At 32.0% G+C, this 24,144-nt stretch overlaps 1 long non-coding RNA gene across 1 annotated transcript in view; it reads left to right on the top strand.

The window, feature by feature from the left end:
• LOC122226360 overlaps positions 1–24,144 on the top strand; it is a 30,494-nt gene that overhangs the window by 3,116 nt on the left and 3,234 nt on the right. The window contains exon 2 of the long non-coding RNA XR_006205593.1: positions 7,479–7,562. This is a non-coding gene — a long non-coding RNA (uncharacterized LOC122226360). The remainder of the gene's footprint in view (positions 1–7,478; positions 7,563–24,144) is intronic.

The following is a 24,144-nucleotide window of genomic DNA, read 5'->3' as shown; positions in this document are numbered from 1 at the left end:
AGGTGGCTTCACTCACATGTCCGGCCAGGGCCTCAGCTAGGATGGTGGAGTGGTTGGGAGTGTTGGACCACTCTGTACAGATGTTCTTTTCATACTCCAGGTGGTTAGATCAAGCTTTTTACATGGAAGTCTTGGGGTTTCAGCATCAAGAAGGGTTAAACATTAGTGTGCTTTTCAAATCTTCACTAGTATAATACTTTCTAAGGATACTAATCCTTGGATCAGAGCCCACATTAATGCAGTATGACCTCATCTTAACCAGACTGCATCAGCAAATTCTCTATTTCTAAATAATTTCATAGTCTGAGGTTCTGAGTGGACTAAATTTTAGGGTGTTGCCATTCAACCAAGTACAGAAAGTTACAGAATGTCCTGCTAATGGAGAAAATATGACATATTGACATGTCAAAAAAGGCTTTATTGGGATAATTGATTTGACAGAGGACTCAAAATAAGAATTTGTCTAGAAATTACAAAATTATAGATATCAGAATCATCCTGATGTATATAAGTTTCTAAATGATTCCAAAACGTATAGAGATAGAATGGTATTATCTAACCTCCCATAACTGATTCGGTAAATGTAGGCAAAAAGAATAAATGAGTATCACCCTCATATACTTTCTACAGTGGTCTGTTTTTGATAGGTAAAAGCTTACTTAACTTTTGATTAGTTACTGCCTCTGATTAAACATGCCTCCTATTGCCAACAGAACTGACTCAAATATTGAAGTAAACCATCCTCTGAATATATATAATCTATCAAATGTTAACTGCTTTTCTATATTTCTGTAAAATAACTTATTTGCTGGTGTTTTAGATTTTTTTTTCAAATAATTATCATCTTTACAAAAGAGAAAATGGAAATTATATTAAAAAATGTGGTAAGAGAAATTTTGTCCCTATCACTAGTATAATACTACCTCTACAGCAGAACAAATTAGCACCTGATTTTTTATTGCCTAGCCCTTATCTCTCATTACTTGATGACTCTCTGTGGGTCTTAGGCCCTTAATAAGATTCTAGGTGCTTTTGATGAGAGTTACATTGCTTGGATCCCCTGGGTCAGCAGTGCCCAGCACTGTGCTAGGCATTCAGGCTGCTCATTTCTTGATTACGTTTTAGTAATTGCTAAATAGTGCGTACACACACACACACACACACACACACACACACACCAGAGTCTGGTAAGGACTACACAGTATCTTTTCATATTATAAAGTATATCTCTTTGCCAGTATCCTACCCATTTAAATACTTTACACTTGAATTATTATTTTTTAATATTATGTTTATCTTGATGATGAAAAGCTGATATTAAATACATATTCCTGATTTGTTAAGTGGTGCAGACCATGCAGAAAGAAGGGTACCAAATTAAATATCAATTGGGAAAATTGTTCTTATATTCTCAATATATATATTTTAGATGATAACACAAATGAATCATAGTGAAATATTAAATAAAAAGTAATGTTCAAACATTATGTACAGTTTAAGCTTTCAGTTGAGAATAACATAAAATTTAAGGTAGCCAGTCACAGGTAGGGAAAATTCCATGATAGTAAAAGGCAACAGGAATACGTAGTACAGTATTAATAGTGTAGACTTGGGATTTAAATTCTATTTATTTCAACTCTTGGCTTTAGTTTCCTCAGCTCCAAAATTTGTATAGTGCTAACTCTTATTTTATAGGGCCATTATATGAGTTAAATTGATAAAAACAGCAAAATGCATGGTCTATAGAGATGCTCAATAGGTGATAATTTTATTATAAGCATCACTTTGATTGAGTAGCATTAATAGGGAAATAATTAATTAATTAATTAGTTAATTAGAAGTTTCCCCCAGTTTCATTGAGAGATGATTGACATAGTTCTGTATAAGCTTAAGACATACTGCATGATGGTTTGATTCACATATATTATGAAGTGATTACCACAGTAGGTTCAGCTAGCATCCATCTTCTCATATAAATACAATAAAAAGGAAACAAAGAATGAAAGAATAAAGGGGAAAAATTTTTCTCCTTGTGATGAGAACTCTTAGGATTTATTCTCTTAATAATTTTTCTATATCATTTTAGCTATGTGTTATATGGCAATGTTAGCTATAGTCATCATGCTGTATGTTACATCCTTACTATTTATTTATCTTAAAACTGGAAATATACCTTGATACCTTCCTCTAATTCCCCCTCCCCTTACCCCCATCTCTGGTCACCATAAGGCTGATCTCTTTCTACGAGTTTGGGGGGGTGGTATTGTTTTTCATTTCTTTGTGTTTTTGTTTGTTGTTTTAGATTCCACCTATAAGAGAGATCATGCAGTATTTGTCTTTCTCTGTCTGACTTATTTCACTAAGCATAATGCCTTCAAGGTCCATTTATGTTGTCACAAATGGTAGGGTTTCCTTTTTTCTGGCTAAATAATGTTCCATTGTGTGTGTGTGAAATAGCCATTCATCCATTGGCCCATTGATGGATATTTAGGTTGTTTCCACATCTTGGCTATTGTAAATAATACTGCAGTACGTATGAGGGTGGAACCATGATTTTGAGTTAGTGTTTTTTGTTACCTTTGCATATATTTTCAGAAGAATTGCTGGATCATATGGTAATTCTATTTTTGGTTATTTGAGGATCTCCTATACTATTTTTCCATAGTGGCTGTGCTAATTTAAAATTCCGCTATCAGTGCACAGAGTTCCCTTTTCTCCATATCCACACTAGTATTTGTTATTCCTGGTCTTTTTGTTAATGGCCATTTTAACAGGTGTGATTTAATATCTCACTGTGGTTTTAATTTGCATTTCCCTAATGACTAGTGATATTGAGCATCTTTTCATGTACATTTTGGCCTTTTATATATCTTCTTTGGAGAAATGTCTATTCAGGTCCTTTTCCCATTTTTGAATTGGATTTTTTTTTTTTTTTTTTTTTTGGTTATTGAGTTGTAGGAGTTCTTTGTTTTGGATATTAACCCCTTAACAGATATATTGTTTGCAATTTTTTTTCCCATTTTCTAAGTTGTTAATAGTTACTTATACTATGTAGAAGCTTTTTAGTTTGTTGTAGTCCTGTTTTATTTTTTATTTTGTTGCTTATTCTTCAGGTGTCATATCAAAAAAATCATTACTATGATCCATGTCAAGGAACTTGGTTCCTATGTCTTCTTCCTAGGAGTTTCATGGTTTCAGATCTTGCATTTACATCTTTAATCCACTTGAGTTAATTTTTGTGAGTGGGTTGAGTTTTATTCATTTACATGTGAGTATCCAATTATTCCAGCACCATTTATTGAAGAGACTTGTCTTTTCTCCATTGAGTATTCTTGTCTTCCCTGTCAAATATTAGTTAACCTTATATACTTGGGTTTATTTCTGGGCTATCAGTTCTGTTCTGTTGGTCTATTTATCTGTTTTATACCAGTACCATACTATTATGATGACTTTAGTTTATAGTATAGCTTGAAACTAGGAAGTGTGATACCTCCTGCTTCATTCTTCTTTCTTAGGATTTCTTTGTATATTTGGAGTCTTTTGTGGTTTCTTATAAATTTTAAAAGTGTTTTTTCCCCTGATTCTTTAAAAAAAATGCCATTTGAATCTTGATAAGGCTTGCATTGAACCTACAGATGGCTTTTAGTAGTATTGACATTTTAATAACTAATTCTTCCAGTCAATGAACATGGGATACCTTTTTACTTATTTATGTCTTCTATTATTTTATCAATGTCTTATAGTTTTCAGTGTAGAGATCTTTTATTCTTTAGTTGAATTTACTCCAAGTTATTTTACTGTTTTTGATGCTACCATAAATGGGATTATTTATTTCTTTTTCAGAAAATTAATTGTTGGTATATAGAAATGCTACTTTGTGTATTAATTTTGTATACTGCAACTTTATTGAACTCATTGATTAGACATAACTGTTTTTTGGTCTTTGGGATTTTCTATGTATAAAATTATGTCATCTGCAAATAGAGACATTTTTGCTCCTTTCTTTATTCTGATACTTTTTCTTGCCTGATTGCTTTAGCTAGGACTTCCAGTACCATGTAGAATAGGAGTGGTGAAAGGGGGCACTCTTGTCTTTTTCCTGATCTTAGAAGAAAAGCCTTCATCCTTTCACCATTCAGCATAATGTTAGCTGTGGTCTTGTCACAGAAGACCTTTATTATATCAGATATATTCCTTTTATGCCTAATTTGTTGAGTTTTTATCATGAATGAATATTGAATTTTGTTGAATATTTTTTATGCATCCATTGTGTTAATCATTTGTTTTTTTTTTCTTTTTCTTTCATTCTATCAATGTGATGTGTCACACAGATTGATTTGCATATGTTGAATCATCCATGCATCCTGGGGATAAATTTCATTTGATCATGGTGATTGAAGGACATGATTAATTTAAATGGTGGGCAATCTGCCCAGCTAAGTATAGTACTAGACACTGTACTATGTATTCTAGCTTAAAATCATAGAGATATTTGAGGGAATGGACTTTCTGGTTATTAAGATTTTTTCTTTTCATTTTAATTGTTGGAATATGTTGCCCTCACAATCCTAATCATTGTTATTAATGAGATTGGTTATGTTGTCTACATTTGATGCTTGGAGAGAAAATATTTTTGAAATTATTGGAAAATTTTATCCAGTAAAATGAGTAATTTTGCCGTATTTGTCAAGTAGCTACAGTTTTTGTTTGTTTGTTTGTTTGTTTTTTAAATATCAGCTCTGGCCAACAGCTTGATTGTAGCTTTGTGAGAGACCTTGAACTAGATGCACATAGCTAAGCTGTGCCCAGATTCCTGTAGTATAAGAACTGAGAGATACTAAATGTCTGTTGTTTTAAGCCATTAAATTTTGGGACAGTTTTTTACATAACAACAGATAACTAATGTTTATGATGTACCATTCACTGTGTTAGGTAGTTAGCAAGGTGTGTATTATGAAACCCTTTCATTAACATTGTAAGACAGTTATTACAATCTCCATTTTGCAAACAGGAAATTTGGGCTTGGAAAAATGAATTTGCGTGTCATCTTAAAGCTCTGAAATTGGCTCTATTCTAAGGGATTCTTAATCAGCAAACAATTATTCTTTCTCCTCATCATTTTTTAAATAAAATTATTTCTTACATCAAAAGTATTTTTCCTCAGGTTTGTTGAGATATAATTGATATACATCACAATAAAAGTTTAAGGCATGCAGCATGATGGTTTGATTTACATATATTGTGAAATTTTTACCACAGTGAGTTTAGTTAGCATCTACTGTCTCATATAGATATAATTAAAAAAAAAGGAAAACAAAGAACAAAAATTCCTTGTGATGAGAACTATTAGGATTTACTTACATAACAACTTTCTTATATGTTATACACAGTGTTAACTATAATCATCATGTTGTACATTATATCCCTGGCACTTGTTTATCTTATAACTGGAACTTTTCACATTTTGACCACCTTTCTCCAGATCCCCCTACCCTTAAATCTTGATGAACTATGCATTATGTGCTTCTCACATTAGACTTCATCAGTATAAAATTAGGGGGAATAATAGAAAACCAACAATAAAACTACCACATGATATAGTTTATTATCTGTACTGTGTACCATTATGATCTGGACCAAGCCTGAATAAGACATGAGGGGCAGGATTGATGTACTGATTTCTCTCCTCAATTCTGTCTCAGATATTAAAGATATAATCTCAAAACTACTTTACATACTTCAATAATTCACTGATACTATTCATCTATTTATCAAAGTCTATTTTTATTTTTATCCATTTTAGTCATTTTTTGTTCTTAAGAAGAATATAAACTCACTACATTTTGAATTACATTCTAATTTCTTTCTTGGCTTTCAAGAATTAACCACCTGTCTTCTCATTATAATGTAAATATATTTGATCAATATGTTCAAAGTATCTTGTCATCTGGAAAGAAAGAAGTTAAGTTGCAGGTCTGCAATACAGTCTCTTCTTGTATTGGGGGTGCTCCAGGGAAAGATAAAAAGGCAAGGAAGCTGAATTAATCCCCTTCTAAACATACTGATGACAATCCTATTGGCACAGCAGCAACAACAAAGGTTTTTGCTAGTAAAATAGACTTTTTTATTATGGAATGCTTTTAGCAAGATGTGCCTAATTGTCTAGATTTGTTTATGATAAACAAACTGGAATATATGGAGTTATGGATAATGGCTGGTTGGGAAATGTTACATAATCAATGTAACCCTCTCAGTGTAAAATATAAATGTCTTATAACCTGAATGGATTATTATATGAAAGTGAAGTAAGTAAATGCAAACCTCATAGAAATCTCATCTATTAACGTGTATCCAATGTGGTATAATAGGACTTGGGGAACTAGACTAGGGGTCATAGACTTCTTTGGTTTACCTGTGACTCATGATGACATATATCCTTGTAATTATTAGTATCTAATTGACACTTAAAACTTGATACGGAGTCAAATCTTTGAGTGATGTTAGTCTGAATTATCAATATGACCCTTTATGTTATCTTAAGTTCCAAGAGATATTGATTCCTATGATAGTCCTCAAATTTCAGCCTTCCAATAATTTATTTAATCATTTTGGTGTCCCTCAGAGGCAGAGGAGGCAGAATTTTGTAGTGGTAAAGTAATAACATGTGTGGGTAAACATTGAAACAATATAAAGTAAAATAATTTACCCTTATTCCAAGATCTTAAGACTCTCAACCCAAAAGCAAACAATAGTAGTCTGTATGTCATTATACATATGTGTAGGGGCCAAGAGCATCCCCCTGCCTCATGGGCCACTTTGGCATGAACATTATTTTGAGTTAAAAGCAATCTAAGCACAGCAGATTCAGAAAAATCTCTTTCCCTCCCCTCATCTGAGGGAAAAATCTCTTTCCCTCCCCTGGTCTGTTTGTACCAGGAAGAGAGCTATTAGCAGAGATTCCTCCTTACCTAAGAAACTGATCTTAATAGTAGAGCAACCTGTGGTTTCCAAACATCTCCTTTTACCTTCCTGCTAATGATAGTTCACATAAACGTCATGTTGCCTCACTTTGGAATTTCCATGTCTGTGTGTATTTCTAGTACATATGCTATGAAATTTGATTTTCTCCTGTTAATCTGTCTCATGTCAATTTGATTTAGTCAAGCTAGAAGAACCTTGAAGGACAGAGGAAAGTCTTCCCCCTTAACATATGCAAATCTATGTTATAAAGCATGTTTCACATGTTCCATTTTTTACTGACCAGTATGTCTTGAAGATTATTCAATATGAGTACACTGATTTAATTTAGTTTTTAACTACAGTTAAGTGGTGTTTAATGCTGTCATTACTATTATTTACTTAACCAGTCTTCTATTTATGAATTTTTTGATTTTTTTTGTTACAAAAATTCTATAATCATCCTTTTACATAGATTTCTGGATTAAAGAGTATGTTGATTTCATTTATTTTTCTTACAGATATTGTCATGTTTCCTTCCAAGAAATTACACTGCTTTGTGATTTATCTGTGGTTTATCCTCCCACAAATGGAGATTGGATAAGGTATGTGCCTGCTGTTAATATCTTCTTTCTATGTTGGATAAATCTTTCTCATAGGCTGTGGTTTCAAGTAATGGCTAAAATTAGTTTTTCTAATTTTGTTTGCTTGTTTTAAAGACAGTGGAGATTCTTCCATCTTTATTTTTGATTTTGTATTTTGAAATCTTTGCTAACTTCAAGCAAAATCACTACTTTTCTGTTATTTTTAAAATTATGTAAGTTTGGAGGATAAGAAAAATGAAAGTAGTGACCAAGTTGCTTAGTATGGACTAACTTGCAAAAGATAATTTTTGTATTTTTTTTTAAATCAATGCAAAATTTAGTAATTGTAATAAACATATGTATACTTTTGGCCTAAAATGTATCACAAATTAAAAAAAAAAAACCTGAATTTGTCAGCCTGACTATGCACAAAAGAGTTAATGCAGTTGGCCTGAGACTGGTATTTTTTAGAAAAGCCTACTTGAAAAGTTCTCTCTTGATTGGAGTTGGGGAACTTGGTAGTTGAGCCATTCATGAAGTGTGGTTCACTGTGCCTAAACTGCTTATAAAATCAATATGGTTTATGCTGGACATATGCCTTCTGTCTGGGCGTCTGCAAATTTGATATGTACTAGGCAGCAGGTGCTTACATGATAAACGAGCATTAAAAACCTTGGGCTTTGTTATGGGTTGAATTGTGTCCATCTAAAATTCATATGTGGAAATCCTAACTGTCAGTACCTGTATTTGGAGAGAGGGTCTTTATACATGTAATTAAGTTAAAATGAGGTCACTAAGATGCATCTTAATCTAATACGACTGGTATTTTTATGGGAAGAAGAGATTAGGACACAGATAGGCATAGAGGGAAGACCATGTGAAGACATGGGTATGTCTAATCACAATAAAATGAAAATTCTTTAAGGAAAATTTTTGTCTGTCTTCTTCAATGTACTCTTCAATAACTAGAGCAGTACCCAATAATTATTATTAAGTAGAAAAAACTCAGTAATAGATATTCAGTAACTAACACTTCAGAAAATAAGTGAATCAATTCTCTCCCCCCCCAACCCCCAGTCACTGCTTAAATAGTGCCAATGTGTGCTTCAGAATAGCTTTTCTTTTCTCTTTTCTTTTCTTTTCTTTTCTTTTCCTTTCTTTTCTTCTTTTATTCATCTCTGAGAACCGATCCTTCTAACTGACACTGTCTCCTTTTAGATAGAATCCCACATTTTTAACTCCTAAATTACTGTTTTTCTACATAATGTTAAGAACATGATGTATAGAATAGTAAAAACACCATGTGATGGCTTACCATTCTTTATCTCATCCATTTATTAAAGACTAGGTACATTATTAAACTATAGTAATAACTTTGTTGCATACTTTCCTTGAGGAATTGGAATATTTTAATCATGTTTGTTCAGCATTCATATATTAATCCTTACAAAAGCTATCAGTATATGCAGATTAAATAAATTACAGGGTTTATTGATGTGCATAAATGTAGCTATTTTGTTAAATGGAAGAACAAAAACTATTAGTATCTTGTGAAATTAACTCAGTAGATCAAGGCAATATTTTTAAAGTTACAACAAAAGAGAAAAGAATAGAAAATAGCGGGTTTCAGGTTTAACAAGAGTATCACTTTATGAAAATTTGTTTTAATTATAGATATATAACTTACATATTTTGCTTATATAAATATGTACGATCTATAATGTATATCTTGTGAATTTAAGGAAGGAGTGTTTTGAAGTAACACAAGATAATGGATTATGAGCATCTATATTTCAAAAAAAGATTCATTTTTTAAAAAATTTATTTATCTACTTTGAGAGAGAGAGAGAGAGAGACAGGGAATGAGCAGGGGTGGGGCAGAGAGAGGGAACAAGAGAATCTCAAGCAGACTCTGCACTGTAAGCACGGAGCTGGATGCAGAGCTCCATCCAGTGAACCGTGAGATCTGCTTAACTGATTGAGCCACTCAGGAACCCCTCAATAAAAGATTCTAAAAAGTGAAAACCCTTCAGAATATTAGAACAGAAAAGGTTATTAGTTATCTTTTAAGTGGATACTTTTATTTTACAAGTAAGGATACAAGGGATCAGTAAAGTGAAGTCTTCCAAAATTACAAATTAGATTAGTGGGAGCTTTAAGTTATCACTCAAGTCTTCTGTCAATTTACCACCAAATCATACAGCTAAAGAGAAAATTATGCTTCATGCTGTCCCAGCATGTAATTTGGGGTCTGTTCTACTCATTAGACTGAAACTGGCATCAAGTTAAGTTTATTTCTTTTCCCAGTAAACACATTTGTTATAGTAAGTTCAATCACCATAGAAATGTGGTTGTTCTTTTCAAATTGTTTAAAGAATATTCATTTAAATAAAGTACCTCTAATTGTGGCGATGTAATTTCTTTACTTTTGGATCCTTCTGATACTGAATTAAGAGAAACTTGTTTTTTGTTAACATGGAATAATTTTCACCTTTTCGTGTAGTTGGTATTATAAGTATTCAGAATAAGTGCCAATTAAAAATATTACTACTTCCTTATCATCTTCTGCCAGCTGGCCCTTTATATTAACATTGAAGGGTTATTTCAGGAAGCAGCTTATCAGGTCTGGGGCTTTTTTTTGGTTTGTTTGGATGGTTAGTTTTTTCACCTAATTAGTGAACAGTCTGAGAAGGGTTTTATTTTTAGCAATCCCAAAACTAATGAAGGTGGGAATACAAATGACCTTAGAAGATATTCTTAGAAGACATTCTGTAGAAAAAAAAATTCTCCCAATTCTTTGCTCTTTTATTTGAGGCTTTCTGTCTGAATTCTACCTTGTCTGATGTTAGCAGCTTACTCCTGTTACATCATTAGTGTTTGCATGTTTGTCATAATATTGCCTACCTACTTTTGAATTACTTTGTTTTAGCTATATCTCTTACGTACAGAAAACAGTTGGTGTTTTTTGTGGGATAATTTGAAACCTTATTTTTAAAAATTTAATAGATTAATCCATTTTTACTTATTAACATAATTGTATATACATTCCAATCAATCAAACTAGTTTATGCTATTTACTAAGAGTCTTTAGAGGATTTTGTCTCTTTTGGTTAACCTTGTTCAAGACCTTAACTGCCTTGTAAATATTGCTTCTAATTTTTTTAGATATCTTTACACAAATAGAATGGTAAAATCATTTTGAATTACAGACTCATAAGCATATGTTTTAACATTTTCATTCTGGCCCAGGGAACGAAAATTAAAAGGTAATAATGTCCATTCGAAATTCTGTCCAAATTTAAGAGGCCATCAGAGCCATTGTTTCTTGCTAAGATGTTGAAAATACAGAAAATAAAATGTTTTCTTTAAGTGAGAAAGAAGAAAATTCAGAGAAAGTTTGTCATTTAAGGATTGAATATTCAGTGTGCCCTCATTTACATAGCTACTTCATTTCAAGTATGATCTTATTAGTCTCTGATGGATCTGAATATTGGAAACACATTTTAGATTAGTTCTCATTTTAAATTTATTGTGTTTGCCTTGGGTAACCTTGGTAATCATTGAAACCATTATTTGTGTAGGTACTTAATTATGTGGAAACAATTATGTCTTGCAAAACAATCCTTACAATGGAAGATTTTAGGATGTTGGGTAATAGCTTATTAAACTTATTTCCCTAGATTTTTTTCTTTTTTTGTTTAGTAGTAGGAGAATAAAGCAATTGATTTACTTAAATTAGCTTTTAATGTTTAGATGATTTCACCATGTTTTATCAAGAGTGTGCAATTTAAAAACTTTCTTTAAATATAATTCCATCTCACAAATGGTTTAGTGTTGTAATAAAATATATTTGCTTTGCAACAAAATATAGACTTGTAAATATATCTTTATAGGATTATTGGTATTATAATTATAACAATAGTGAAAATAATTTTTATAATTTCTCTAAGTTGGTAATATTAAACAATATAATTGAAATATGAAGGAAGTATGTTTTATATTATTTATTTTATTAAATAAAAGTGAACTATTAGTGATGTACCTTTGAATTAATCATTTAGAAGAAAGTGTCAAATTACTGACAAAATTTTGTGTGTTACCATAGCATAACATGTTACCACAAATTGAATTATCTAAACCTTTCATATTACTGATTCTTTTCATTCTTTCATTCTCTCTCCTTCCTGTCTCTTACCTTTCCCACTCATTCTTTTTCCTTATTTCTTCCTTTTATTGATTCATTGTTGTGGAATACCTAGATAGTAATTTGTGGTTTGTAGCTTTTTTGTTAAAATATGCTTGCTAAAAAGATATTTTCCACTAAGTCATTAGACCAAAATGAGTGCAAGAGGATACCAGTAGTTTTGCATTTCACAAAACTAAGTACATCTTAGCTCTTATTAAATTATTTTAAACCATTTGTAAACTCCGTGTAATATAGTGTAGCCAATAATGATAATAATTGCTGTTGGCATTATTAGTATTTTACCAGCATGGATTTACATGAATTAACTCATTGGATCCTTACAAAAGCAGCAAACCTGCTATTCATTTCTTTCCCATAGCAGGGTAGAGGTGGAGGGTGCTTCTGGGAGAGAATAGGACGGGTGATTTCATAAAAGCTTATTTGAAGCATGCTAACAACTGGCTTCCTGAAGATTAAATTGATAGTATTCACTTAGAAAAGAGTTCTTATGTATGGAATTCTCTAAGCAGGATGTCCCTGGTTTAGATTGTATATGGTAAACATATGTAGTATCTATGGATTTATGTGTTATGGATCCTTGAAAAATGTCACAAAGTATGTAACTTTCTAGGAGTAAAATGAAGATTACCAGACCCTAAATGCTAACTGATGTGGGGTGACCTGCACATCTTATTTAATTATCTCATCTATTACTCTGATAAATATACATATACACCTACATATATATTTAATATGTATTCTATTTGGTGTTGATGTATACCATATATCAGTATGATATTTATAAATTAGATATAGAATCATATATATGATGTGTATAGGCATAGTATATTATATATATTTTATATACTTATATATAATACATAAAAATACATAACATAAGGGCACCAGGGTGGCTCAGTTGGATAAGCATCCAAGTTCAGCTCAGGTCATGAAATCCCGGTGCTTGAGTTCAAGCCCTGCCTCCCGCTGTGTACTAACAGCTCAGAGCCTGGAGCCTTCTTCAGATTCTGTCTCCCTCTTGCTCTCTGCCCTTCCCCCACTCGTACTATGTTTTTCTCTCAAAAATAGATAAACATTAAAAAATTGAAAAAATACATTATATAATATATATAGTTTACAAATAAAGGACCAGAGGGTGAATACAAACAGGATTCAAGACCCCTCCCTTGATTTTCTGTGCTTCTTAAGTGATTGTATTCTTGAAATTATTAGGAAAGCTTTATCCTGGATGAGATCTCTGAATCATGTAAGTCTGATTTTAAAATGGAATCCTTTGTGTCATCTCAGGGTTAGTAACTTACTCAAGTTTACAGAATTAGAGAATAATTCCTACCTCACCTCAGGGCTCTTTTTTTTTTTTTAAGTTTATTTATTTATTTTGAGAGAGAGAGTGCATGAGCAAGTAGGTGAGGAGCAGAGAGAGAAGGAGAGAGAGAATCCCAAGCTGCTGACTCCAGTCTTGATCCCACCAACCATGAGATCATGACCTGAGCCTATATCAAGAGTCACATGCCAAACTGACTGAGCCACCTAGGTGCCCCTCACTCCAGCGTTCTGCTGTATTAGTATGCACATAAAAATAATTTACTATGTCACACTAATAAAAAAAAAATCCTAACAGACTTATACAAGGCAGTCTTAAATTCATCTTTACTCTACCCACCCTTAATGAACTATGAATCTCAGTTCTTTAATTTATAAAATGGAAATAATAATAATACTAGTGTCTATTTTAAATAATTGTGATATTAAGAAGACGAAATAGCATATGAAAAGGAGCTCTGCAAAGGTTTATAGATAGCCCTCAATAAATGTTATTTTCCTCCTCTTCTCCTCTATATAGTTTTTTTCCTCTTCCTTCTATGGAAACAATAATATTGTGAGAATTTGAATATATAATGCCTACCTGTGTCCCTAAGATTCAAATGCTATTCAGTTTTTTTTTTGAGCAACTTTCACTTTCCTCATTATTTTTTTAACTCAAATAATGCAGTTTTCTATGAGTTTTATCAAATTTTATCAGAAATTACTTGAAAGACAGTAATTGTCATCATTTATTTGGAGACTGTATTATTACTAAGGAGGAAACTCTTTACCTCTGAATACCTGGTTGTCAAAAGATACTTAGATAGTACACTTAAATTCCTACTTTATTTGAAGCTAATCATAAATAAGGATACTTTTTGACCTTTGTTAACTGACATTGTTCTAACATGACAAATGCTAGAACTAACATTGCAGTATCTTACATTGCAGTATCTTAATATCTAACATTGCAGTATCTTAATATCTATAGCTATTATGCTTCGTGGAATATATTTCAAAACCCAAACTATTGAAAATATTCCTATAGCCTTGATAAAGTGCAAGAATTAAAAAAAATAATCGTTCTTGTGGCAAATAATTCAAATTTGTTAACTACCTGGTGAAGTTTGCAAAGACATTTAGATCAATAAAGGAAGCCACTCACTTTTAGAAGTAGGAAGATTGTTACATTATTAAGTGTGGATACTAATGAAATCTAAAGTTGGCATATACAGTATAGAAAATATTCTTTCCCTGCTAACATTCATACATTGTACTTATTTTTGTGAGTTTTATCTTTTTAAGTTATTTTGAAGCACTTAAATAATCTGTCAATAAGTTATCTTGTTCTTTTTTTTTAATTAAAAAATACATGAATGTGGCAGTAAAGTTAGAAAACTTCAATATGTGAAATATCAAAGTGACTTCTCAGTAGGCAAAACTGAGTCATTTAAATTTTATGGGAGTGAGGGGTTTAATAAAAAGAATTAGAGCTGACACAAAAGCAGGAAGAGCTAGTGTGAACATCTGGAATGCTCCAGATCAGTGGAACAATAACTAACAACTTCAGCCTAACACACTGGAGCAGGAAGAAAAACTAGTATTCAAAGGGAAGTCCAATAATGAGATATATTTAGCCAAAAGATGGGGACACGAAGAGGGAGTTCATGGAGAGTTCTGCAAAATCTGCCACAGTGGACAGTGTGAGCCTGTAAAGTCATCTGCAGAGTTGCTCTGATTAAAGCACCATGACTGATCTCTGAAAATAATGTCTTTTGCTTCACTTCTGCCTTCCATATCTCACACAGATTACTTTCATTAGCAAATTTTAACCTAGAGCCACACAGGGAAGATTCCAGAAGTAGTAATTCTTATCCTTACTGAAATGTATGATAGAGACAAGTACCCAAGAGATAATCTAGCATAGTAATGTTTTCTTTATATTTGATCAAATAAGCATTTTGCCTTCTTATTTCTACAACAGAGGATGCTGTATGTGCTTAAAATAAAATGAAATATAAACAGTCAAATAATAAGTGATCAGAACTTTAATATGACACTATGTTAATAATTCCTTCCCAGCGTTTTCTTCTATATTTGTGTTTCTATCTTGGGTAGAAAAGTCAGTCCAAGTTGCAATCTTTCTTTGAAGGTAATCTTTGAAGGTATGAAGAATGCAATCTTAAAACTATTAGGTATAAAATTAGAAAAAAACATTTTCTTAGTTAAATGTTGAGCATCACATAGTGCCATCAATTTGTATTTGATACTTGTTTTCAAAAGTATTATAACAGCTTCTTTAACTTAATAAAATAAATAGAATATTTATGGTGGTTTAGTGCTATTAATCTTTGCTGAGCTACCAATTGCAGTGAAGCTGACCAAACTGTGCATGAGCTAGGGCTTGATTTCTTATCGTTCATTTAGTGTTTTCTATTGAAGCATACTCTATAAATGCACAAATGCATACTCAGTAAAATACACAAATATTAGGCATATGTCTTTCAGTTTTACAAAATGAACTCACCTGTGTAACTGTCACCTAGATCAAGATGTGGAACGTTATCAGTACACCAGAAGACTATCAATGATGTCTCCAAGCAAAATATTCTGATATTAGTCACTATTGATGAAATTTAAACGTTTTGTATATTACATAAGTGGAGTGTAACAGTATGAATCATTTGTGCTTGGCTGATTTTATTCCTTATTATGCCTGTGCGATTCATCCCTGTTGTTGCATATAGGAGTCATTCATTGAATGATATTTCACTGTATGTATATAGCAAACTGTGTTTTTCCATTTCATTATTGATGGGCATTTGAATTCTTTCCAGTTTAGAGATATTACAAATAATGATGCCATAAAAATTCGTGTACATTCTCTTTGATACACATAATATATTTCTGGTATGGAATAGATCAGCAATAGCGTGAATATTTTCAGCTTTAGTAAATACTGCAAACTATTTTCCAAGGTGGATTTCTAACTTGCACTCCTACCAGTAGCATAAAAAGTTCTACTTCCCCACATCCTCACCCAAAATTGGCCTAATCTGTTGTTGTTGTTGTTGTTGTTATTTTACTTTCGCCCTCTGGTAGATGGTGAAGGGGTATCTAATTTTCATTTCTCTGATGATTAATGATGTTGCACCTTTCTTCATATGCTATTGGCCATTTGTGTATCCTCTTTTGTGAAGTGTTCAGGTTTTTTGACTTCTTGCTGAGATAACTGCCTTTTTAATTATTATTATTATTATTATTATTATTTTGTTTTTGAGAGAGAGAGCGAGAGAGCGAGTGAGCATGGGAGGGACAAAGGGAGAAGGAGAGAGAATACTAGGCAGGCTCCAGACCCAGTGCAGAGCCCAACACAGGGTTTGATACCATGAACCATGAGATTATGACCTGAGCTGAAATCAAAAGTCGGACGCTTAACTGACTGAGCCACTCAGGCACCACTTTAATTATTGATTTGTAGCAGTTCTCCATGTAACTGAATATGTTATTTCTTGTTTCCATGTATTGCAAATATCTTTTACCTTTCTGATGGTGTCTTTTGATAAAGTCTCTTAGTTTTTGACATCTAATTTATCCTTCTTTCCTTTAATATTTTGCTTCTTATATATTTATTCAGAGATTATTGTCTATCCTAGAGTCTTGAAGATATTTTCCTATGTTAGCTTCTAAAAGCTTTATTTTAACTTTCAAATTTATGTCTATAATCTACCTAGAATTGATGTTTGTGTATGGTGGGGGTAAACACTCATTTTTCATATAGATTCCAACTGACCCAATGCCATTTATTGAAAAAACCACCTTTTCTCTTTTTTGTGCGGAGGCACTTTGGCATAAATCAGGTGATGAAATATGCATCAATGTGTTGCTTATCTGTTTTATTGAGCTATTTGCCTATCCTTGCACCTTTACCACACTCTCTCAATTACTGTAGATTTATGTGGTATGGTATAACCTCTAGATATGTTTTTCTTTTTCAAAACAATCTTAGATATATTAGCCCTTTGCATTTACATATAAGTTTTATAATTAGCTTGTAAATATCTACAAAAATAAAATGTACTATAATTTTTATTGGAATTGCATTGAAACTATAGATCAAGTTCAAGAAAATAGATACATTATTGCATTGAGTCTTCCACTCCAGGAACAGCTTTCCATTTAAGGATATTAATGGACTATAGCTCTCCACTTGTTAAGTTCTTTTTTCATTTCTCTGATGTTATTTATACTTTTTTAAATTTTGAAATAATATTAATCCTACAAGAAATTCCAGATTCCCTAATTTTTTTTATGTTGATTTATTTTTAAGAATGAGAGAGACAGAGTGTGAACAGGGGAGGGGCAGAGAGAGAAGGTGACACAGAATCCAAGAGAGGCTCCAAGCTCTGAGCTGTCAGCACAGAGCCCTATGCGGGGCTTGAACTCAGGGAACTTGAAATCATGACCTGAGCCAAAGTCAGACACTTAACCGACTGAGCCATCCAGGTGCCCCTCCAGATTCCTCAGTTATTTCTAGTATTACTCATTTACTACATTTGTTCTCTCTTTCTCTCTTTCTGCACAGACCTACAAGTTCCCAGACATACACTCCCATTAGATTTTTCTCAATCAATTGATAGCAATTTGAAAGCATGATGTTCTATTATTGCTAAACATTTCAGCATATAAATACTGAAAGAGAAGGGCATTCTCTGTATAAATGTAGTACACTGATCAAAATCAGAAATTTAACACTAACAGTGCCTTCTAATCCAAATATCTCATTCAAATTTCATCAACTGTCCAATGATACCAATTATTGTAAAATAAACAAACAAATAAGTTCTAATCCAGGATCCCAGGATCTGGGATCATGTGTTAAAGAAGTCATGTCTACTTCAACTCCCTCAATATGGAAGAGTTCCTTAGTCTTTACTTCTCTTTTGAGTTCTTGATATAATTTTAGGCTGATGCCTGTTATTTTGAAGAATTTTCCTCATTTTGTTTTTGTATAATATTTTCTTGGGATTAGATTCAGGTTAAGCATATTTGACTGGACTACCACAGATACTGCACTGCATTCTTCCCAGTATATCTTTTCAGGAGATGATGAAGTTAGTTTATCCTACTACTTGTGCTCTTAACTTAGGTAACTGGGCAAAGGTGGTATTTTCAGGTTTCTCTGCTATAAAGCCACTATTGATAGGAGTGTTGAAGTGTGAGCTCTCATAACATGTTACCACAATATATATGACTTCTTAGGTCATACCCAAATAGTGAGGATTCTGCCAGTCACAAGAATTTTTCTTTACTTTTCTTGTGAGGTTTGTATACCACTTGGCTTATTATCCTTCCTGAGTGGTCCATACTCTAGGGGAAAAAAAAAAAAAAAAAAAAAAAGAGAGAGACTGGAAATTTGTCTAATAAGCATTTCAGTATATACTTTTAATATTGTATTTAAGATTAAAATGCTTGACATAATTGGTGGAAAAGTAAACTTAGCATATGAGCAGGACTTTGTTTAGCCAGTAATTACTTATTGAGATTCTGATGTTTCCAAATCTTGCTGAATAGTCTACATATAATGAATACTAAGGCACATTCTTTATTATCAAGGAGCATATTTTTTAAGAGATGAGACATTTTAGCGAGGCACTTACTAAATAATGAGTGCTCTTCATCAATACTACATGGGGATATATAAGAGTCTTAACAAAGCACTGGGGGAAAGGAAGATCTTAGCCAGAGAAGACATCTAAACATTTGCAATAGACCAGTATTGACAGAAAGCAAAGAAATGAGGATATACAAGGAATTCACAATGATTAGATTTCATAGAAGTAAGTGAATTCATTGAAGAGTTTTAAGGAAGATAATATGATTAATTCTGAGTTTTAGAAAGGTTAGTCACACATAGAACAGTGCATTGTTCCATAGTAGGTGGTTAAATAAATATTAGTTCAATGAATGAGTGAAGGAATGCAGTACAGAAAGTGAATTACAAGAGTTCATTTACAAGAGATAGGTAGCTAAGTTCATAAGCTGTTGAAGTAAACCAAGCTAGAGATCCTGGGCTTAGTTGACTATTGTCTTCATAATGGAGAAAAAGTATAGATTCTAGAAATATTAAGAAAGTAGAATATAGAACGTTAGTGATTTATTTGATTAGTATAAGGGTAGACAAGGAAAGAAAGTCAAGACGACATCAAAATTTGTGGCTTAAACAAATTATTGAGAATGGAAATATGGGAGGAAGAGAAGATATGAGCTTCAGTGAAGAGTAATTCCAATAATCTTTTCATTAAAACTTAATGTCTGTGAAAGTTTTTATAGTATAAAAACATTTCTATTTTATAATATTTAAGTTTTAATGAACATCTATCAACTTAACATAAGCAAGTAATATATATTTAGTACTATATAATTCAGAATTTAATGTGCTATTTTTTACATACTAGCAACAAGATTCTTCCATGGGCTTAAGAGTACAGCTCTCCATATATGTTATGCAATTATGTTTGATTCTACATATGGCATAGTTATAAATGTGCTAAATATGAGGGCAAATCTTGCCTTACATAATATATATATATATATACATATATATATATATGAGAAAAGAAAATGTATATATATATAAAGAAAAAATATATATGTATAGATATATAGTAGATATTTTCATAAAAAATTGATTATTTGAAGTACATTTTACACTTCTAAGAAGTTTGATCAAAGTTAGATCAAAGAAATTTCATGTTCTCTAAGAAAAACTGCTGCTTTAATCTGTACAATATATAAATACTTGCAAATACTTAGTGACTATGGCCATGCAAAATCCTATTTAGAACACTCCATTTATATTTATCAATAACACTTTCTTAAAGAACCCATGTAGGAACCTGATTTAAGCAGGGTCATTGTTATATGATTAAAAAAGGTTTTCATTTAATATCAAAAGAATAAGCCATTTTTCTTAGAATGGTTCCTGATACTTTTAGAGAACAAATGTTTTTGCAATACTCAAGCTGGTAGCAGATAGAACTTTATATCTAAATCATTATGTTTTGATTTACTTTGTTTTTTAAAGAGAAATTTTCTGAGATGCCCAGCCATGAGATCTCTAAATTTCTTTTTCAATGTTAAATTTATGCTGGTAACTAAATAACAAAAGAAATAATCAAAGTCACTTAAAAATTAGTTTCCACATATTTTGAACATGAGACCTTTAAATACAAAAATATTTCAATGATTTATTATACTAGTCTTGAAATTTTGATACTTGATTGAGGAGACAAATTATGAATAATAGGTATGTAGATTTAGTTGTTCTTTAAACATATATATATATATATATATATATATATATATATATATATATGTATTTTTTTTTAACCATTATTAGAATAGATATTTTGGCAGGGACATCAGCATCATGGCTGCATAAGTCATTCCCTTTGTCTCTCCCCTTCAGATTTACAATCAGTAGGATACCCATAATCTAACAAAGGTTTCTAACAAAGGTGTGCACAGCACACCAAGATTCCAGAAAGATCCATATATCTGTATATCTGAAGGTGAGTGGATTAGACATCATGGATCTAGCGGAGCCAGGGAAGCAGTAGAAGCGCTGGTGCCTGTGAGCCCAGTAGTTCCAGGAGCAGCAGTAGAGACTATAACCCTGGCAGGAGAAGCAATGCCCACAACTCTGGCTACCCTAACGTTGACAAGCACTGGCGACCTCAGGAGCACAATCAGTGACCTTGGTGCCAGTGGCCCTTCTTGCAGAGGAAGTGGAGAATGGAAAGTGCACACTCCCAAATATAGCCACAATACCAACTCAGGTAAGAGAAGCCAAAAACTTGTGCTAGAGTGTCACCTGCTGGAATATAAAAGCAAGGCCTCTAATTCTGAACGTGTAGAACTATTAAAATCAAAGTAAACAAAACTTTACTTACATAAGAAATCACTGACAGAGGCACATCTCATCAAGTGCCGTGAAAAATCCAATAATGCAGTATTACAAAAAGAAAATGACAATTCTCCAGCAACCAGATTCAAAGTCACAGAAGATTGGGATCTGACAGAATTCAAATAGATGTTATGAAGAAATTCAGTGAGCTACAGGAAAACTCAGAAAGACAATTCAATGAACTCAAGAACAAAATTAACCAAGTGAAAGAGTACTTTACCAAAGAGATGAAAATTTTTAAAAAATAATCAAATAAATTTTGGAGCTGAAGAACTCAAGAGATGAAATGAAGAATGCAGTAGAAAGCATTGGAACTAGAGCAGATTAGATGGGGAAAAAATAAGTGATTTGGAAGATGAGAGTCTGGAAATGACTCAGGTAGAAGAGGAGAGCAAACTAAGATTTAAAATAAGTGAAACGACCTTACAAGAAGTATCAGATTCCATTAGGAAAGCCACCATAGAAATAATGGGTATACCAGAAGAAGGAGAAGGAGGCAGAAAGATTATTCAAAGAACTAATAGCTGAGAACTTCCCAAACCTGGGGAAAGAATTAACCATGCAAGTCCATGAAGCTAATAGATCACTTTACTATCTTAGTACAAAAAGACCCTCTTCAAGACACATTATAATTAAGCTGTTAAAAGTCAATGATTAAAAAAAAATAATAATTTCAAAGACAGCCAGGGAAAAATAGAAAGTAACCTACAAAGGAACCCCCATTAAACTAGCAGATTTCTCAGCAGAAACTCTATAGGCTAAGAGAGAGTGGAATGACATATTCAAAGTATTGAAAGATAAAAATTTCCAGCCAAGAATATTCTATCCAACAAAATTATCTGTTAAGTATGAAATAAAGTCTTTCCCAGGCAAACAAAAGCTGAGGGAGTTTACCACCAGTAGATCTGCCTGACAAAAAATGTTGAAAGGAGCTCTTCTACCTGAAACAAAATGACAAAAGTACACACAATTTTGAGTAAGGTGATAAGTAAACAGAAATAGAAAAGTGTAGCTCTAATTTGGAATAGGGTGTTAAACATTTAATTATAGCATAAATGTTAAAAGAAGAAAAGCATTAAAAACAAACATAGCTCCTACAATTGGTAACAAAATCACAGAATTAAAAGGATACATTTGTGACAATAAAAATATAAAAGGATAGAAGGAAAATGATGGAACCTGTAGAGGCAAATAAAGACAAATTGTGATCATCAGAAAAAATACTATTTTATCCATGAGGCATTTTATACAAACCTCATGGTAACCACAAAACAAAAATCTAGAAAAAAAAAACAAAATATACAAAAAAGGGAAAACTGAGAAAATCATCACAGAAAATCACCAACCTCAATAAACAGAAACACAAAGAAAAAGAAACAATGGAGATACAGACAACCAGAAAACAAAATGGCAATGGCAAGTTCTTATATATCAATAATCACCCTAAATGTGAATGGATTGAACTCACCAACCAAAAGCCACAGAGTGGCTGGATGGATTAAAAAAAATAAGACCCTACTCTATTACTACTTTGCGTCAGCTCCAGAAACAGATTCAAAGTGAAGGGGTAGAAGATGATACTCCAAACACATGTTAGGAAGCAGGTGCAGCTATATATATATGATATATGTGTATATATATATATATATATATATATATATATGTATATATATGTATATGTATATATACATGATATATATATACGTATATCATATATGTATATATATACATGATATATATATATCATATATATCATGTATATATATATCAGACAAAATAGACTTCAAGCCAAAAATGTTAACAAGAGACAAAAAGGTCATTATATAATGATAAAAGGGTCAAAACATCAAGATATAACAGTCATAAATACAGCTGACCCTTAAACAGTGTGGGGGTTAGGGGAACCAACCCCCCCCCCATGTAGTAGGAAATCTATGTACATCTTTTGACTTCCCTAAAACTTAACTATAAATAGCCTGTTGTTGACCAGAAGCCTTACAAATAACATAAAATATTGATTAACATGTTTTGTATGTTATATATTTTATATACTATATTCCTACAATAAAGTAAACTACAAAAAATAAAACGTTATTAAGAAAATCACAAGGAAGAGAAAATTCATTTACATTACTGTATTATATTTATTTTAAAAAATCCATATATAAGTGGACCCACACAGTTCGAACCTATGTTGTTCAAGGGTCAACTGTATATACACTCCCCACCATCCAAACACTGATATATATTAAGCAAATACTAACAGATCTTAACTGATAAATAGACAATATATTAATAATAGGGAATTCCAGTACCACTATCAGCAGTGAATAGATTGTCCAGACAGAAAATTAACAAGTAAATCTTGGAATTGAACAACATTTGAGAACAAATGGACTTAGAAGACATATATAGAACATTTTGTACAACAACAAAGTACACATTCTTCTCCAATGCACATGGAATGTACTCCAGGATAGATCCTCATATATATTAGGCTACAAAACTAATTTTAGCAAATTTAAGAAAATTGAAATCATACTAGCTATTTTCTCTGACCAAAGTGGCATGAAATTAGAAATCAATAAGAGGAAAGTGAATATATCTTCAAATCTGTGGAAACTCAACAGCATACTTCTAAACAATTAATGGATCAGAGAAGAAATCAAAGTGGAAATAAAAAATTATCTTGAAAAATGAAAATGAAAATACGACTGATTATCAAATTTTCTGGCATGCAGCAAAAACAGTCCTGAGAAGGAATTTTATAGTAATTTTTGCACATATTGAGAAATTAGAAAGATATCAAACAAAATAACCTAACTTTATACCTCAAAGAGCTAGAAAAAGAGGAACAAATTAAGCTTAACCTAAATGTTCATTGATGGATGCATGGATCAAGAAGGTGTGCTATACATACACACATACACATATACAATGGAATATTATTCAACCATAGATAAACAAGGAAATCTATCATCTGTGGTGATATGGATGGATGTTGAGGACATTATGCTAAGTAAAATAAGTGAGGCATATAAAGACAAGTACTGTATGGTATCATTTATATGTGGAATCTAAAAAAGTCAAACTTGTAAAAAAAATACAGAGTAAGATGGTGG

Source organism: Panthera leo, chromosome C1, assembly GCF_018350215.1.
Source record: "Panthera leo isolate Ple1 chromosome C1, P.leo_Ple1_pat1.1, whole genome shotgun sequence".
Taxonomy (NCBI): Eukaryota; Metazoa; Chordata; class Mammalia; order Carnivora; family Felidae; genus Panthera; species Panthera leo.
This window is presented reverse-complemented; position numbering and strand designations above follow the sequence as displayed.